This window comes from Lissotriton helveticus, chromosome 11 (genome assembly GCF_964261635.1).
Source record: "Lissotriton helveticus chromosome 11, aLisHel1.1, whole genome shotgun sequence".
NCBI lineage: Eukaryota > Metazoa > Chordata > Amphibia > Caudata > Salamandridae > Lissotriton > Lissotriton helveticus.
Window position 1 is genome coordinate 55,697,597 of NC_136072.1, and position 14,354 is coordinate 55,711,950.

The 14,354-nt window shown below is 45.9% G+C and overlaps 1 protein-coding gene across 2 annotated transcripts in view; it reads right to left on the minus strand.

Annotated features, from left to right (window-relative positions):
* Nucleotides 1-14,354, minus strand: part of RUBCN (rubicon autophagy regulator) — a 170,595-nt gene that overhangs the window by 155,142 nt on the left and 1,099 nt on the right. The gene's annotated exons all lie outside the window — the stretch shown is intronic.

Sequence of the window (14,354 nt, forward strand, 5' to 3'; positions counted from 1 at the left end):
TGCATCCGAAACACTCACGCTGGGAAGAGGCACCAGACAAGGATGCCCCCTCTCCCCCGGACTCTTCCTGCTCGCTCTAGAACCCCTGCTAGCCAGAATCAGGGACGACACAGAGATAACAGGCGTCAAGTTCAAGAAGAAGACCGTCAAACTAGCGGCGTACGCCGACGACATCCTAATCACAACAGCAAACCCCTCCACGTCAATAAAAGCGCTGATGGCCACAATAGGGAAATACGCGGAAGCCTCAGGCTACAAGCTCAATAAGGAGAAATCGGAGTGCAAGCCAATGAATGTCCACACCACAAGAGAAGTCCTAGGCGAATCCGGCCTGGCATGGCAGACGAAACCACTAAAATATCTAGGTCTCCACTTTGGGAGAGACCTCAAATCAACGCTACAACACAACGAAGACCTCACGCTGAAAAAGATAAAAGAAAGGCTGGAGTTATGGTCACCAAAGTACATTAGCTGGTGGGGACGAATTGAAACCATCAAAATGATGATAACACCGGCGATAAACTACACGCTAACAATGCTACCACTCCAAATGACAGAGATATTCCACAAAAAACTGGACCAACTTATAAACATCTTCCTATGGAAAAACAAAAAACCAAGGATAAGCCTACAAAAACTAAGATTGTCAAGGGACCTCGGAGGCCTTAACCTGGCGAACTTCAAGACATACCAAATGGCATGTCTGGCGAGACAGGGTATCGCCTGGATAGATGCCACACAAACGTACATACCAGTATGGCTAGAGGTCGAACAGGACATCCTAGGAGAGCTCAAGCCAATAGCACTCCTAACAGCGAACCGGCACCCACTGAAAGCCAACGCCATACTAAAACACACGAGAGAGGCCCTGCTGAAAGTGGACAGGCACATGGCGCAGAAGCTGAAAGGCACAGCATGGGAATCCATCTGGTTCAACACTAAAGTGACCTACCAGGGAGCGACATTGCATAATGACACTTGGATCGGGAAAGGCATCAGCACCCCCAGCCAAACAGAAACCAGGCAAAGACCGCTGACGTTTCAGAACCTACAGCAGCTACATGACCTCCCGAACCAAGAGCTCTATAACTTCCTAAAGATCAAGACAGCAATAACAAAAGCCAACCTATGCGGAGGAGAGCCGGGAATCATCAAATACCTGCAGCTCCTCAACTCAGCAGGTCACCAAACGGCGAAGATCTATAAGCTCCTGAGCCCATCCAAACTGGCGCAGAACAAAAAAGCCACTAATACATGGGAGACGCTCCTGGGCAGGCAACTGAATGAAACAGAACGAGCAAAAATGTGGAGCTCAGCGACAACAAACAAAATTACCCCACAGCTAGCGCAAACAAAATATTGGCTACTCCACAAAGCCTACTGGACGCCATCCAAACTCCACAAGGTCGGCATCGCAGATTCAGACAAATGCTGGAACTGCCAGAAAGAAGAAGGCACCCTCGAGCACCTCATCTTCACCTGCGTGAAAGTCAAGAGGTTCTGGACACAAATCAACACCTTCTTGAACGATATGCTCAAAACCGATCTGAAAATCAGCTTCGTGAGCCTGGCTACTGAGCACCTAACAGCGAACCTAAAAAGTCGAGAAGAGAGAGAACTCCTAGACCTACTCCTCACAGCAGCCCTTAAAATAATCCTAACGAACTGGAAAAACACAGCCAAAGCAAACTTCAAAACATGGATTAATTGGGTCACCTTCCTGAGAGGAGCCGACAACATTACGGGCAACTTCTCAAAAGAACATAAAGCCAAGCTACACATGTGGGACCCACTCGACGAGCACCTGAGGAAGACCCAGTAAAGGACAACCCCCCCCCCCCCCTCTTTCTTTTTTTTCTTCTTTCTTTCCTCCTCCAGTGGAGGGAGAACAAACGCGCATCCACGAATGGACTGTTATAGATATGACCGCCATCATTGTACGCACACCTGTATATATATATTTTTGTACGGCCTTCTTTTGTATGCCAATAAAAAAAAATTCTAAATAAAAAAAAAAAAAAAACTTGCCTTAGTTACCGTAACAAAAAGGTGCAAAGGAGGAGATCCCAAATTGCCAAAGTCAATCTCTTTCATTGGCGATGCCTATCGTATTTGTCAATGCTTGTTTTTAAGACGGGAGAAGGATCCAGTACAGACAGGTACAAGCTGTGATTGCACATGCCTCTGAGTGGAATGTCTGGGGGTTCCTGGAACCCCTGTGCCCTCACTCATAAGGCAACCTTCGGAAGCGCATTGACTGTGCGGCACACATTCAGAACGCCTTGTAACAGTTGATTAGCCCCTGCATCGGTGCCTGTAATGAATACCATGAGTGAAGGTAAAGAAAGGCGTTCATCAACTGCACGGAGCCGTAGCCCAAGCACACGAAGGAATACCCCTGTGGGATCATGCGCTCACATTTTGCACTAAGGCGATCTACATTACAGAACTGGTCACACAAGAACCAGTAGCCTCTTCTGTAGAACTAGTGTGCCCCAGGGACTCAAAAACAGGACACAAGCACCCAGGCTGCCACCGGGCACCTCGTGCAATACGGCCTGATCTAAAGACTATTTCATCAGCATATAAAAACTTCAATGCTGGCAAACAAAAGTCCACAACAGACTCAAATGTCTTAATGTATTTTTCCTTATGCCCATGACACATATCAGCCCTCATCAAAATAGGATAAAGACAGGAATAAAACCAAGCCTGGTTATATGGAAAAACTTGGACTGCAGTCCGCTTTTAAATAGATCAGTCAAGGGTGCCAGCCACTATGCCTTGTCCTAAGAGACGCGGCACAATGAAAAATGCTAAAGCTACTGTCACACTCCTGAGCTTCTATTGATAAGACAGCAGAGTTAGCCCACCAGTTCATTTCAACTTTTGTAATATGTCATCAATAAACCTTTGTGTTTTGATAAATTTACTGCTAATTCCACTCATTCTGCTGATTATTTCTTACATAATAGGGCGCTGACTCGCTTGCCACACAGGCACAAAGTAGTTTTGTTCACATGCAGTAACTACTGTGGCAGTGTGTGCTTTTTGAGACCAAAAACTATTTTTGCTTTTGCCAATGTTTATTATAATGACTAGGACCCGGCAGCTCCCACACCAATAAGGTTTTACAAAAACCGTGCCAAAACGCTTCACACGTTGACAAAACTAAAAAGCTGACCACCAATTTCAGACCTACTGGCTTTGACAATGCGTGTTTATTTTTGTTTCCCATAATCTTATTGAAACTGGTTACACTGATTTTCCATCATGAATATGTTTGGGAATTAGTAGCATGCATCAACACATTACTAAATGATGCTGCAAAGATCCCTTAAGTTTTACAGTAGTTTAGCAAAATGTTTTTTTTCTTGCTGTCATTTTTAATGAACATTTTATTTTGAAAGCAAAGAATCATCAATCTTACTTTCAAGCTTCTGCAAATATTTGCATCAAATCATAGAACATTCTAGGAGCATTTTACGTGGTCTCATATTGCTAAACATGTGTACACATTTTTATACTGGAACCACTGTCAGAAGTGCAGTCGGAGCTTACAACATTTACTTAGAGCGCTCAGCTTAATAATAAAGGCTTTCAATTAATTAACCCCTTCGACGCTCATGACGAGCTGAGCTCGTCATGAGTTACGCCTCTCGTACACTCATGACGAGCTCAGCTCGTCATGAAACCAGGTTTTTCAAAACCGCTAGCGCGCATGCGGTTAACCATGAATACAAGTTTGAACAGCATTAACATATGGACACAAATATTACCTTAACTGCAGACAGTGCCCTTCCCTGATCCATAATGTGGTACTGCAAGCTGGCAGCCAAAGGGTTTGAGCTGCAGGGGGTTGGACCTACTGGTCACAAGGACAAAATACACACGAAAACGTGTTGCCTTTACACCCAAACAATATATCGTGGGCATTGGGCTATAGGAATTCCACATCCCTTCTTACATTTTATTTGTAGGTGTTTCATCTATGGACAAGTGCCTTGTAGTATAGGTGGCTGTAGCCAGTGAAGTGCCTACAGGACTGGCATCAAATGTTCTCTGCAGTTAAAGTTGAAGAGAAGTCATACCGCAGCGTTCTGGATATATGTAGCAGTGTTAAGATGAAAGAGGGCACACTGATGTATAGTCTATTGCACGGCTTCACAAACTTTTTAGCACCACAACCCAATTTAATTAAGACAAACTTTTGCAACCCACCCAGCTTTAATGTACATGTCGCTGGCAAATATTTTAATGTAACTAGAGCAACAAATGATAATATTTGGTAATCAGGTTTTAGTGAATATTTATCATTTGTGCATCACCAAGTAGTGTTTTTGATTTGTTTTGGTCCTAGTACTAAACAAATCTGCTTCATTTTTCCTTTCCTAACTGCTTAATGTGCACAGTTCATTTACAGATATGTACATTCTGTTGTTTTACAATAATGGCAATCTACAGCCTTTCCTTTCAACTCTCAGTGAGATTTTCACATAATTCACTTTACTTTCTCCGACTGCAAAGTGGAAGCAGTTTGTCAAGACCATGTAAACAAAATAAGCAGCAATTTGTCAGTAGACATAGCCTGAAGTTTGACCACTGTCTTAGAAGCACAGCAAACGTAACCAGATAAAATAATATCAAAACACTCATCTACTGACATAGGCAAGCTTGGAGATCACAATTTCAATTATAGCTTGTAGTTTCTGTTGGCAACAAAGATTTTGGAAGATGCAGTGGGTCCTTTTAATAGTCAAACGTGCTTTGTGCTTCTAGAGCCTATGAGGCTCTGCCTCTTTGGCACCACTGATTGCAACACACTCAAAGGAGAGCAGTACTTGAATGACATGTCTCTCCGATACAAACATACCTTTCTACTTCGAATCAAATTGAGAAATCTTTATTTAGGTTTATAGACATTCATAAAAGAACAAGAATATAGTGATAAAATAGATTACAATTTGGTTTACGTGTAATGCCCACACACTATAAAAAAAACAGATATGCCAAACAGTGCATTTTAAAATCGAATATAACAAACAGTATGATCCGAGGTCAGACTGATCAAAGTTATAAAATTAGGGTAATAAAAAGGAGCAAAAATTGATTTACATGAAATGGCAACACATTATCACGTGAAACCAAATGTACTAAGCAGTGTGTTATGAAATCGGCTACACAAACAATATACCCTTCTATTTACTGTTCTTTTAAAAAGATACTTTCTATTGAACAATCTACACAACATATTACCCTTTATCAAGAGATTTCACCGCAGCCCGATGCGGAGGCAAGCAATGTAGATATACATTTCGAAGGGACAAGAACCTTGGAATGCTCAGAATATGGTCATATTCTGTAGGCGCGATTACATTCCATGACTGTAAAAGATCAAACCCGTTAGTGAGATGTTGTAGACTCACTTTCGGAGTAAAGAAACTTGGGGTTACCGCGTCACTTGTACTTCATGAAATGGCAAATTTAAAAGAAAGCCAAATTCAATAATAGGTAGAGGCATAGTACTTTTCACTCAATTTTTTTTACTCAGCAAGTCATGTTGTCTACAAACTTGACATTTACTAAAAGTTTCAAAAGGCGATATATGTATGTAAAATAGAAGGAAACAGCCCTCAAACATTTAAAGAACAGTCAAATGAATGCTTTCTGTACTAAGGACAGCCCATGGAATACTACATTTACTGAATCATCTACAAAAACATCTCGTCACGTGTACAAGACAGACTCGGAAACCTAAAAATGATTTAAGCGAATTGTGTAGTCGCTCCTGGGAAATGCTGGAGGCTAAGACACAATTCTTGAAGCCAGACCACTGAGACAGCCATCCTCTACTTTGGTTTTGTTGGACTCTGGTCTTGCGCAATGAGGTATGAACGCTGAGAAGGCAGTTCACCCAGCGAGAGAGTATGCAAGCTGTACTTCCTTAAACCGATAAAACAGATCTTCCACTCTGCCATTTGACTTCGGAGCACTTGGTGCCAAGGTTATTTCCTTATAAGTTCCCCTGCGCTGCTTACTTTATGGTAAACAGTTTGATCACTCCACTGAAGTCGTTTTACACATAGAGGATCTAGAAATGCCTGCACCTCTGGTTGGCCTTTAGCCCCTTTACTACAAAAGAAATGTAAAAGGTAAAGGACACTACAGAGAGAAGCACATTTTCAATTTTATGGTTATTATAGGTGTCATAAAGGAGAAAATAGATGAATAAAGAATCTGCAGCATGGGTCTGGCATATCGATGGGTCGCGACCAGAAGATCGAGGACCAAACTATCGACAGGTAAGTATGCAGAGATTTCCTACACATATCTCCACATATATGCACCTCGCTGATACATTATTTTCAAGGTTCATAGAAGTGGAATTATAAATAGCAAATTTGTAGCTCCCTCTGTGCAATTACCTCCTCAATATTTTGGTTTTCGATATTTTAGTTATATTGCGGAAAATCGATTTTCCTTCTGTGATATTCCAGACTGAACCCAACATTTGTTTCGAAGTCTAGCATATCATTTCTAATGTTCAAATTTCTGTTGCAGCTGGGTTTGCTCTTCAGTAATAAATACATCAATGATTACACAGGTATCATCAGAATTGCTCACTTGACAAAAACTTGTCATTATTAAATTACCCTATGAGTTACAAGAAGAGACTGAGATGAACTTGACTACATACATGAATCCTCCCTAACTGTTACAATCTATACACACCAGGTCCGCAGATATGTTTGAAGGACAAGGATTCCATTGTCACCTACGGTATTGCAGATGTCATAAGAGATTGGATGTTGACACCTCACCCACTACTGATCATGCCACGGTTCATCATTTGTGGATACCACCTGGGTGGAGTCTGCCGTGCTCAGCAGCTTAGAGATATTCCTAACTGGACAGAAACAGGAATCCAGATCAGTTAAAAATGCCTAGGGGCATACCTAGAAAGATTTCGCTTTATTTCGTGAGTCACCCCGATATGGTTAAAACATTGACCATGGATGTCTACTCAAAGTAATGTTTCAAGCATCCATATTAGCTTGCTTACATGTTTCGGCTTTGAAATAACCGTAGGAGTCAATCTTCATGGCTACTGGATCCACAAATCTGCGCTCACTAGCACGAAACATATATGTGGAGCCTACAAGATCTCCTACATGGTGCTTCAGTCGGTTCAAGTCCACATACGAAACAAATTAAAAACAGCTCGATTTTCAGCACATGTATGAAAGACCAATGGATACATTTCACATTAGTGATTAGTATAATTCGACACCCTCAAATGAACACAGCAAATCCACATGTACTCAACCCAAGATATACTGAGTGAACCTCTTCTAGCGGAATTGCTACTGTTTGCTGCCCACCCTGACTTGTTGCCGCCACTGACCTCTTCGAATTTGTGGGGGAATCGTCACCTCGCCGGACCCGCTTCGCGGGTCCCGCAGCGCCTCACAGATGCTCGGAGCGGTCTTGGGAGCAGAGCCGTGACTTTGGAAGACCACTGAGTGTGCGGAGCTGCCAGCAGGGCTGCGAGCTGAAGGCAGGGACTCAAGCTACCAGGAGTCCCTGCGAGCCCCATTCGCCACACCTGGGCTGCTCTCCCTGCTGGCCCCGCCCCCCCGCCCACGGAGTGAAAAGCGGGTCAGGAGTTCGTGTTAGCGGGACCCTCTTCTAGCGGAATTGCTACTGTTTGCTGCCCACCCTGACTTGTTGCCGCCACTGACCTCTTCGACTTTGTGGGGGAATCGTTACCTCGCCGGTCCCGCTTCGCGGGTCCCGCAGCGCCTCACAGATGCTCGGAGCTGTCTTGGGAGCAGAGCCGTGACTTTGGAAGACCACTGAGTGTGCGGAGCTGCCGGCAGGGCTGCGAGCTGAAGGCAGGGACTCAAGCTACCAGGAGTCCCTGCGAGCCCCATTCGCCACACCTGGGCTGCTCTCCCTGCTGGCTCCGCCCCCCCCGCCCATAATCTTTCCTCATTGTAATAAAAGGAGGTTTACAGGCCGCTGCGCGGGAGCGCGCGGGAGCGTGCCCGGGAGAAGCCCGGGAGAAGCCCGGGAGAAGGGCGGGAGAAGGGCGGGAGAAGGGCGGGAGAAGGGCGGGAGAAGGGCGGGAGAAGGGCGGGAGAAGGGCGGGAGAAGGGCGGGACCGTCTGTGGCCGTCCGAGGCCGGCAGAGACTGGACTGGACCTAGGCTCTTTAATTTGAGGTTGACCTTGGAGATCCCTGTGATAGTGCCTTTTTGTGTGCCGTAGTTGTGAGTTTAGTGTGGGGTTATATTCACCCACTGATGTATCAAGTTGTTATTTTAATTTAATACCCCTCTGTAATAGCGCCCACGTTTCCCGCCACCCCTGCTTTTTGTTTTGTTAGGGTTTATGGAGTGCCGTGAAACCAGAAGCATGGCAGCTGCGGGAGGGAAAAAACTGACTGGGACACTAGATGACTTTATCGTGCGCACCAATTCCTTGATCAATGAGGGCATTGTTCTTATGGAAAGAAGGGTGTCACATGAACTAGCAATAGCAAGGAGATCGTCGTTAGGCCTTATTGGCGCGGCACGTACCCCAAACACATCCTTAGATACCCCCAACTTAGTTCAGGCTGTGGCTGACATCCATAACATGGACGGCAGCCAGCAAGGCTCTACAACTCTATTGCCCCTAAATCCCCAGGCAGAGTCTTCTATCCCCTCTGAGACCAGCACGGGGCAAGTACAAATAATCCCCCAAGCAACCGACCAGATACAGTGTACAGATGAACAAGGAAGAGGGAGGGGGCAATTTCTAAACGTAAGCAATCATTTGTTTGTGTCACTAAAGCCAAAAAAGCTTGTCCCGCTCCTGCCAGTCAAATTAGTGAGGATGTAAATAATACGGACGGCCCAGTAGAGGCAAGAGTTTGTGTAACTGAGTTCACCAGTCAGATAAATGGGGCAGTTCAAAATGGCCCGGACACCGTCAGTTTACCCCTGACCATCATCGATGATACCATCTTGGATGACTCCTTGGTGGATATTCTCCAAGACAGCATCATAGCTGATAGGTCACAGCATGACATTACTGGGGAAGTTGTTGGGAAGGAGGAACCACTAGGTTGTACCACAACGAAAATTATCAAAAGTTTACTCGCACCCCTAGAAGCCAGACTCAATGGCATTGAAAAAGTGCTACATGATATACATAAAGACATCAGGTTTCATGATAGCAGCTATGCCAATAGGGCCACTAATGTCCCCACTATAGCCACTAAAGCCCAACCAGTTGCCAAGAATACTGTAATAGAAAAACGGAAAATGGCAAAGAACCAGACTCTGAATCTACCTACCCCCGTGATGAGTAAAGCAAGTTCTCATGTTCAATCCCACACATTAAATAAGCCCATTGTCCAGGCTAATCCTAAAACCCCCATAATTCCTGCCCCACAGATTGACCCTGTTCCTACTGAAATAAATCAAACACGGCGCAATATTCATCTTCCACCAGATGCTTGCCCGTATGTGATTATATTGACTGGGGTAACAGAACTGGCTCCCTCACAATCAGAAACTTTTCAGGCACTTAAAAATAAGGTATGTCACTGGCTTATGAATTATCATCCCCTACCACCAAATCTTTGTGGCAATATGTTAATGGCTGAAAGAACACCATGGCTAGGATATAATCGGAAAACTATACAGGGTGACTGTATAGTAGTGACCTTTGAAGACCCACATGTTGTAGAATATATCTGTAGGAGAAATCCCCGTAACCACAATGGCTCCTTGGTCACGGCTAGACCCCTGTCCTTTTTAGGTTTTGACTGGCCATGCGCTTTGCGCATGTGCCAAAAAAACCTCTTGAGTTGTGTGTGTGGGTCGGGATACGCCCCCTCCTCCGATTGGCTAGCTCCATAAATGGAGGCTAGCCATTGGACGAGGGGCCTGTCCGTCAATGCCGGATCAGATTCGGGGGCGTTCCCGAGATTCTTTGGCTTTTGCCGACGTCACGCGACGTCAGCCAAAAGCCGGGAACGCCCCCTAATCTGTCCCGGCATTGAGCCGGCACCCGCCTTCCGATGCAGCATTTTCATTGTTACTATAAGCTTGTTTATTTTATACGTTTTAGCGTTGTGGACATTAAAAAGGACTGAAATGATGTACATATATGTGAATATCCGTTTTAGAGTTAGGTCCTTTGCTGGATGTGTTTTATTTCATGGGAGTAAAGTATACCGAATTCACGCTGGTTTCTCTTTATTTTAATGAGGCGAAAACAGACTAATTTGTGCGGTGATAAATGTCCCAGCGGCGAGCATGCTACTTTTTTTAATTTAATGACAGCCTCATTAGATGAAGTTATTTATTTAGAGCTTCCCATGTGTTACCTATTATAGGGCACCGACCCCCACTGTGAAACCACTAACTTTCCACTTTCCGACCAGAAAAGTGCACCCGGGATCACAGCATCGCCTAATTGTGCACTTCCCGCGGCAGCGAAAGGCCACGAGGCAGCAATATTGTGCTACTGAACACTGCCTGACCCGCTGGGCATTGACAAACATTGCATGCGTATTAACACGAGGAATAAAAAGGTCTGCTTACTACAGAACAAAGGGAATATTTCAAGTAGATAAACTTCCAAATAAGGTAGGAATCGTAAGCTGATAGTTAAAAAAAATGTTTATGCTGTCGCACTTTGAAACTTCCTGCTCACCTTTTAATAAAATTTCGTAACGAACATCAGGCAAACAAAGGAACCGAGAGTGGATTTTAAGGCGTGCAGAGTGCAGATTCAGAGTGCAGATTCAGAGTGCGAGTGCAGAGTGCGAGTGCAGAGTGCAGAGTGCAGAGTGCAGAGTGCAGAGTGCAGAGTGCAGAGTGCAGAGTGCAGAGTGCAGAGTGCAGAGTGCGAGTGCAGAGTGCGAGTGCAGAGTGCGAGTGCAGAGTGCGAGTGCAGAGTGCGAGTGCAGAGTGCGAGTGCAGAGTGCGAGTGCAGAGTGCGAGTGCAGAGTGCGAGTGCAGAGTGCGAGTGCAGAGTGCGAGTGCAGACTGATAGTGCAGACTGATAGTGCAGACTGAGAGTGCAGACTGAGAGTGCAGACTGAGAGTGCAGACTGAGAGTGCAGACTGAGAGTGCAGACTGAGAGTGCAGACTGAGAGTGCAGACTGAGAGTGCAGAGGCTGCAGATTCAGAGTGCAGATTCAGAGTGCAGATTCAGAGTGCAGATTCAGAGTGCAGATTCAGAGTGCAGATTCAGAGTGCAGATTCAGAGTGCAGATTCAGAGTGCAGATTCAGAGTGCAGATTCAGAGTGCAGATTCAGAGTGCAGAGTGCAGATTGAGAGTGCAGAGTGCAGATTGAGAGTGAAGATTCAGAGTGAAGATTCAGAGTGAAGATTCAGAGTGAAGATTCAGAGTGCAGATTCAGAGTGCAGATTCAGAGTGCAGAGTGCAGATTCAGAGTGCAGATTGAGAGTGCAGAGTGCAGATTGAGAGTGCAGAGTGCAGATTCAGAGTGCAGAGTGCAGATTCAGAGTGCAGAGTGCAGATTCAGAGTGCAGAGTGCAGATTCAGAGTGCAGAGTGCAGAGTGCAGATTCAGAGTGCAGAGTGCAGATTCAGAGTGCAGAGTGCAGATTCAGAGTGCAGAGTGCAGATTCAGAGTGCAGAGTGCAGATTCAGATGCAGAGTGCAGATTCAGAGTGCAGATTCAGAGTGCAGATTCAGAGTGCAGATTCAGAGTGCAGATTCAGAGTGCAGATTCAGAGTGCAGATTCAGAGTGCAGATTCAGAGTGCAGATTCAGAGTGCAGATTCAGAGTGCAGATTCAGAGTGCAGATTCAGAGTGCAGAGTGCAGATTGAGAGTGCAGAGTGCAGATTGAGAGTGCAGAGTGCAGATTGAGAGTGCAGAGTGCAGATTGAGAGTGCAGAGTGCAGATTGAGAGTGCAGAGTGCAGATTGAGAGTGCAGAGTGCAGATTGAGAGTGCAGAGTGCAGATTGAGAGTGCAGAGTGCAGATTGAGAGTGCAGAGTGCAGATTGAGAGTGCAGAGTGCAGATTGAGAGTGCAGAGTGCAGATTGAGAGTGCAGAGTGCAGTAGTGCAGATTGAGAGTGCAGAGTGCAGATTGAGAGTGCAGAGTGCAGATTGAGAGTGCAGAGTGCAGATTGAGAGTGCAGAGTGCAGATTCAGAGTGGCGATTCAGAGTGCAGATTGAGAGTGCAGAGTGCAGATTCAGAGTGCAGAGTGCAGATTCAGAGTGCAGATCAGAGTGCAGATTCAGAGTGCAGATTCAGAGTGCAGATTCAGAGTGCAGATTCAGAGTGCAGATTCAGAGTGCAGATTCAGAGTGCAGATTCAGAGTGGCAGAGTGCAGATTCAGAGTGCAGATTGAGAGTGCAGAGTGCAGATTGAGAGTGCAGATTGAGAGTGCAGAGTGCAGTTCGAGAGTGCAGAGTGCAGATTGAGAGTGCAGAGTGCAGATTCAGAGTGCAGAGTGCAGATTCAGAGTGCAGAGTGCAGATTCAGAGTGCAGAGTGCAGATTCAGAGTGCAGAGTGCAGAGTGCAGAGTGCAGAGTGCAGATTCAGAGTGCAGATTCAGAGTGCAGATTCAGAGTGCAGATTCAGAGTGCAGATTCAGAGTGCAGATTCAGAGTGCAGATTCAGAGTGCAGATTCAGAGTGCAGATTCAGAGTGCAGATTCAGAGTGCAGATTCAGAGTGCAGATTCAGAGTGCAGATTCAGAGTGCAGATTCAGAGTGCAGATTCAGAGTGCAGATTCAGAGTGCAGATTCAGAGTGCAGATTCAGAGTGCAGAGTGCAGATTCAGAGTGCAGATTCAGAGTGCAGAGTGCAGATTGAGAGTGCAAAGAGTGCAGAGTGCAGATTGAGAGTGCAGAGTGCAGATTGAGAGTGCAGAGTGCAGAGTGCAGATTGAGAGTGCAGAGTGCAGATTGAGAGTGCAGATTGAGAGTGCAGAGTGCAGATTGAGAGTGCAGATTGAGAGTGCAGAGTGCAGATTGAGAGTGCAGAGTGCAGATTGAGAGTGCAGATTGAGAGTGCAGAGTGCAGATTGAGAGTGCAGATTGAGAGTGCAGAGTGCAGATTGAGAGTGCAGAGTGCAGATTCAGAGTGCAGAGTGCAGATTCAGAGTGCAGAGTGCAGATTCAGAGTGTAGAGTGCAGATTGAGAGTGCAGAGTGCAGATTGAGAGTGCAGATTGAGAGTGCAGAGTGCGAGTGCAGAGTGCAGATTGAGAGTGCAGATTGAGAGTGCAGAGTGCAGATTCAGAGTGCAGAGCGCAGATTGAGAGTGCAGAGTGCAGATTCAGAGTGCAGATTCAGAGTGCAGATTCAGAGTGCAGATTCAGAGTGCAGATTCAGAGTGCAGATTCAGAGTGCAGATTCAGAGTGCAGATTCAGAGTGCAGATTCAGAGTGCAGATTCAGAGTGCAGATTCAGAGTGCAGATTCAGAGTGCAGATTCAGAGTGCAGATTCAGAGTGCAGATTGAGAGTGCAGAGTGCAGATTGAGAGTGCAGAGTGCAGATTCAGAGTGCAGAGTGCAGATTCAGAGTGCAGAGTGCAGATTCAGAGTGCAGAGTGCAGATTCAGAGTGCAGAGTGCAGATTCAGAGTGCAGAGTGCAGATTCAGAGTGCAGAGTGCAGATTCAGAGTGCAGAGTGCAGATTCAAAGTGCAGAGTGCAGATTCAGAGTGCAGAGTGCAGATTCAGAGTGCAGAGTGCAGATTCAAAGTGCAGAGTGCAGATTCAGAGTGCAGAGTGCAGATTCAGAGTGCAGAATTCAGAGTGCAGATTCAGAGTGCAGATTCAGAGTGCAGATTCAGAGTGCAGATTCAGAGTGCAGATTCAGAGTGCAGATTCAGAGTGCAGATTCAGAGTGCAGATTCAGAGTGCAGATTCAGAGTGCAGATTCAGAGTGCAGATTCAGAGTGCAGATTCAGAGTGCAGATTCAGAGTGCAGATTCAGAGTGCAGATTCAGAGTGCAGATTCAGAGTGCAGATTCAGAGTGCAGATTCAGAGTGCGAGTGCAGATGCAGAGTGCAGATGCAGAGTGCAGATTCAGAGTGCAGAGTGCAGATGCAGAGTGCAGATGCAGAGTGCAGATGCAGAGTGCAGATGCAGAGTGCAGGAGTGCAGAGTGCAGGTGCAGAGTGCAGGTGCAGAGTGCAGGTGCAGAGTGCAGGTGCAGAGTGCAGGCAGGTGCAGTGCAGGTGCAGAGTGCCGGAGTGCAGGTGCAGAGTGCAGTGCAGAGTGCAGATGCAGAGTGCAGATGCAGAGTGCAGATGCAGAGTGCAGATGCAGAGTGCAGATGCAGAGTGCAGATGCAGAGTGCAGATG